We start from the raw sequence: 5,548 nt of genomic DNA, 5'->3' as shown, positions 1-5,548 counted from the left end.
CATACCCCAGTGACCATGTATTATTGGGAGTGTGTGTCACTTCAGGAGATACTGAGTGTGAATCACCAGCCTGTGTGTAACAATGTACACCAATGACCATGTATTACTGGGAGTGTGTGTCACTGTAGGATGTACTGTGTGTGAGTCACTAACCGGTGTGGAACACTGTACAACATTGACCATATATAAATGGTAGTGTGTGTCACTGTACCATATGCTGAGTGTGGGTCACGAACCGGTGTGGATAACTGTGCCCCAGTAACCATGTATTACTGGTAGCGTGTGTCACTGTGGGATATACTGAGTGTCGTCACTAACCTGTCTGGAACACCGTATCCCAGTGACCATGTATTACTGGTTGTGTATGTTACTGTAGGATATACACAGTGTGGGTCGTTAGCCGGTGTGGAACACCATATCCCTGTGAACATGTATTACTGGGAGTGTGTGTCGCTCTACGATATACTGAGTGTGTGTCACTAACCGGTGTGGAACACTGTACCCCAGTGACCATGGATTACTGGGAGTGTATGTCATGTAGGATGTACTCAGTTTTCGTCACTATTTCTGCTACTTCCGCTTCTGATGCGTACCCTCGGAATCGAGGATGACTCGATTCCACGCTAAAAATTAGTTCCCAGAGTGCTGAAGATCCCAATGCATGACCTACATGCTCTGTCACAAATGGGGCGGACGGTGGTTGAACGAACGGTCGTGTTGGGTGCCTGGGTTGCTGCGCGCTCCTTCCGCTAACTACGCCTGGCTTCAGTTTGCTCTGGGCGTTAAGACTCGAGGTACTCTGCGCCGTGCGGATATGTTCCTTCACTTTGGGCTGGCTTGGGCCAGGGATTGCCAGGTGTAGGTGGGGACGTTTCAATTCTTCATGGAGGTTTTGAGTGTGTCATGGTACGTGTCCTCTGCCCACCTGTGGCTCGCTTGCAAAAACGATTCACCGAGTAGAGCTTTTGCTTTTTGAATCTCATGTGAGGCATGTCGCCGATGTTGCCGGTCAACAGAAATGATCGACTGAGGTCAATGCTTCGATGCTGGGGATGTTGGCCTGACCGAGAACACTGATGTTGGTGCGCCACACAGGCCAATTAATTTGCAGGTAATTGCGCAGACAGCGTTGGTACTTCTCCAGTGTTTTGAAATGACTGCTCTAAATATTACATTTCTGTGAAGCATATATGAGGGCAGGTATCACTCCTACCCTGTAGACCATGAGCCTCGTCCGGGGTTTGAGGTCCTGGTCTTCAAACACTTCCTTCCTCAGGCGTCCGAAAGTTGTACTGACAAACTGAAGGCATTGTTGGACTTTGCCATCAAAGTCTGCCCTTGTTGACAGTGGGCTCCCGAGGTATGGAAAATGGTCCACATTGTACAATGCATAGCCTAGTAAACCCGAGCTCCCCGGTAAATCTCAGGGGATGTCGAGTTTCCCTGCGCCTATCGCCGCTGATACATTCTGATGCCCCCATTTACAATTTAATTCACTCGCCATTCACACTGTAAGTCCTCTTACCCTCAACGGCTTTTGGCAGATAATGAAAACCCTTGCAGGTTGCTGATCCTGATCCAGACCCCAGTACCCTGCCCCTGCTGAAAGTACAAGTGCTGGACATCTGGTCTGAACAATGTTCTATCCCCACACTCCAATGGTGTCGGTATGGGAGGTCGGATGGTCCCTAGCTATGCTGCCTTTTCTTGGGATACAGGGAACCTTCGTTGTTCCAATTCTACTCCGGTCCCCTCCTTCACATATTGTTCAGGTACATTGATGACTGTGTTCGCGCAATTTCCTTTTCTAGCCATGAACTGGAAAATGTCTCAACTCGCACAAAGTCATGATCACCCATGACCTCAGCCCTATGCATTCTGACCTACATTGCCTTCCGGTTAAAGAATGCCACGCTTTTGAAAATGATCATCCTTGTTTACAAATCTCTCCATGGCCTTGCTCCTGCCCACCTCTGATTTCTTATACTGCCTCATAACCCTCAAGATATCTCCATTCTTCTAATTCTGCCCTCTCGAACATCCCTCATTATACTGCTCAACCATCGGTGGCCTTATCATCAGCTGTTTGTGCCCTAAACTCTGGAAGTCCCTCCCTAAACCTCTCTGCTTCTCTAAACATATTTCCATTTTAAAGATATCCTGAAAATCATCCTCTTTTCCCAAGCTTTTGCTCATATGCCTTAATTTTTTCTTTGTTATCCTATGTATTTGTGTTGTCCTGTTAACACTGTTCTGAAGCACCTTGGGATGTCTAACTCCAGTAAAGGCATGATATAAATAAAAGTTATTGTTTTTATTATCAATAATATTAGTTATTATTAATATGATTGATAATTATAATTATAATTATAATTATGTAATCAACCTTGCTTCAAATTTACGCTGCTCTCTCTCCTTCACATGCTCCGTCTGACATTACTCTTCCTTTCCTCGACATCTCTAAGTCAATTTCCGAGGATAGGCTCGCTACAAATAGCAACCATAATCCGGCCGACTCCACCAGCTACCTTGATTATATGACCTCTCACCCAGCTTGCTGGAAGGACTCTATTACATTCTCCAAATTTCGCTGCCTGCGCTGCATCTGTTCCGATGATGCCACCTCCCACACCAGTGCTTACAACATGTCTTCCTTTTTCTGAGCTGAGGATACCCGCCCTCTGTGGTCCTGATTCTGTGGGCCTGTAACCTAGTGTGGAGTGGGTAGGAGAGGAGAGACGAGGTAGAGTCTTGAAGACAGTGACCAGTTAAGTCAATAACTAGGGCTGAGGGGCTACAGTAGTGGGGTGGTTCCCCGGTCCCCGAGCCCCTCTGGTTGATTATCTTCCTGCAGTGACCATGCCCTGTTCAGAGAAGGTTCACCAGGCTGGTTCTTGAGATGAAGGTCTTGTCTTATGAGGAAATGTTGAGCAGGTTGCGCCTATAATCGTTGGAGTTTAGATGAATCAGCTGTGATCTTATTGAAACGTATAAAATTCTGAGGGGGTTCGACAGGGTAGATGCAGAGGGTGATGCCCCTCGTTGGGCAATTTTGAACTAGGGGACATAGTTTCTGAATGTTCCCGATGTTGGGGAAGTCCAGAAACAGGGGAGATAGACTAAGGATAAGGAGTAAGCCATTTCGGACCAATGTGAGGAGAAACTTCTTCACTCAGAGAATTGTTAACCTGTGGAATTCTCTGCTGCATAAAGTTGTTGATGCCAATTCATTGGATATATTTAAGGAGGAGTTAGATATGGCCCTTACGGTTGATGGAATCAAGGGGTATGGAGAGAAAGCAGGAATAGGGTACTGAGGGAATGATCAGCCATGATCTTATTGAATGGTGGTGCAGGCTCGAAGGGCCGAATGGCCCACTCCTGCACCTATTTTCGATGTTTCTGTTTCTATTAATATTGCCCCCCCTCCGCCCGCTGGGATGGCTCTGCTTCTCTCCCAGTGCCACGTCTCTGCTAAACTGGGAAGCAGCGGGTTGGAGGTAGGTTGGGTTGCGATGATATGCTTTACATGTAAAACCCGACGTCAACCCGGCCGTTTTTGTGCGAAATGACAGGCCTTACTGTCTGGGCTCAGTCGCCGAGAATGTGTGACCAATAATTGACCGTCTCTTTTCCCTTCTGTTTATTACAGTGAATTTAGTGGCGATTGTGATCCTGTTCCGGGGAAAGTGCGGCCTGTCCACCTGCACCACTCGCTACCTGGTGGCCATGGCATCGGCGGATCTACTGGTGGTCATCACTAAGGTCATACTGCGGCAGATAAGGCGGTATTATTTCCCGGGATCTTTCCTGGATATCACCCCTGTGTGTACTGTTATATATCTCCTGTCCCGTGTAGCCACAGACTGTTTTGTCTGGTTCACCATCCCTTTCACCTTTGATCGATTTGTGGCCGTTTGTTGCCAGAAGCTGAAAACCAAATATTACACCGGGAGAACTGCGGCTGTGGTTCTGGCAACAAGCTGCATTCTGCTCTCTTCAATAAAAGGTTCCCTTCTACTTTACATTAGAACCTGTGTATATAATCGACAATGTTCCATGGTACTGTGTAGCAATCCCAGCCTATTATACTGAGCCCGGATGGGTGGGATTTGACTGGTTTGATACGGTTTTAACCCCACTGCTCCCATTCGCTGTAATTTTGTTGCTCAACGCTCTAACAGTCAGACACGTTTTAGTGGCCAGTCGAGTCCGAAAGGGACTGAGGGGTGAGAGCAAGGGGGAGAATGGCAGTGACCCAGAGATGGAGAGCAGGAGGAAGTCTGTGATTTTACTCTTCACCATATCCGGCAGCTTCATACTGCTGTGGCTGGTGTATGTTACACAATTCTTATATTATATAATTGCAGGAATAAATCCCATGATTACAATGTTTCTTTATCTACCTACCGACAAGTCGGATATATTCTACAGAATTTAAGTTGCTGCACAAACACCTTTATTTACGGGGTGACTCAGACCAAGTTCAGAGAGCAGTTGAAGACCGCGGTGAGATATCCGGTTCCCTCAATTATACAATTAATTAATAAGCAGAACAACTGAGCGCAGCCAGAGGCGGGTCCCAGTGTTTCCAGTACAGGAATATAATATCGAGCCCAAGACTTCCATCCACTGAATTATTACAGGAATGGCTGCTGACCTGATAATACACCCAGCGACGTGATTAGCTCACGGCACTATATCTGATTGACATTTCTTACCTTATCTTTCTGGTCAGCAACACGAGTTTGTTGAATTGACTTTGTTGCATTCTGTCCCAGCTCTTCTGTAAAGGGTCACTACAGCTATTTAGTGAGGGAATTCATTATAGCTTCCAGCGTGAGAGGCACGTAAAGAGGTAGGTAGGCAAATTGGAGCTGTAGTTCAGAAGATTACGTTACATAGAATCTACAGCATAGAAAAATACACTTCGGCTGTACGAGTCTGTGTTGATGTGTATGCTCCAGACCAGACTCATCCCATTGAAAATACTTCGTCTCAGCCTCTCATCATATCTTTTATTTAATTTTCTCTCATTTCCTCGTCTTGTTTCGCTTTGACAGCATCTGACTTATGTATCTCAACCACTTCCTTTCGTAGGGAATTCCACATTCTAACCACTCTCCGAGTAAAGAAATTGTTCTTCATTTCCCTATTGGTGTTAATAGCGATTACCTGGCATTTATGGCTCCACAGATTTGGATGCTCCCACGATTATAAACTTTTCTCTCCCAATCGAACTGCTCCAAAACAATCTTAATTTACAAGACTTCTATCAGGACTCCTCTATGTTCTCTGTCTTCTAAAGGAACCAAGCATAACCTGTTCAATCGTTCCTGATAACTGTTATCTTTCAGTTCTGGTTACGTCCAACCAACATTTTGTGAATGTACCAGTGGCCCCCGTCACCATCTCCACTGCCCTAACCACACGCTCCATCCCTCTCCCTGTCACCAGTCTAAGGCTGACCCAGCCGTTAGCAACCTTGGTGTCTTATTTGAGCAGGAGATGATCTTCCAACACCATATCCCCTCCATTACCAGGATGG

The 5,548-nt window shown here is 46.3% G+C and overlaps 1 pseudogene; it reads left to right on the top strand.

The window, feature by feature from the left end:
* Window positions 1–512: 512 nt before the first annotated feature.
* On the top strand, window positions 513–4,563 carry LOC139250113 (probable G-protein coupled receptor 139; annotated as a pseudogene).
* The last annotated feature ends 985 nt before the right edge of the window (window positions 4,564–5,548 follow it).

The sequence above is a fragment of the Pristiophorus japonicus genome, unplaced genomic scaffold (assembly GCF_044704955.1).
Source record: "Pristiophorus japonicus isolate sPriJap1 unplaced genomic scaffold, sPriJap1.hap1 HAP1_SCAFFOLD_35, whole genome shotgun sequence".
Lineage (NCBI taxonomy): Eukaryota > Metazoa > Chordata > Chondrichthyes > Pristiophoridae > Pristiophorus > Pristiophorus japonicus.
Note: the sequence above shows the minus strand (reverse complement) of the source record. Positions and strands in the feature narration are given on the sequence as shown.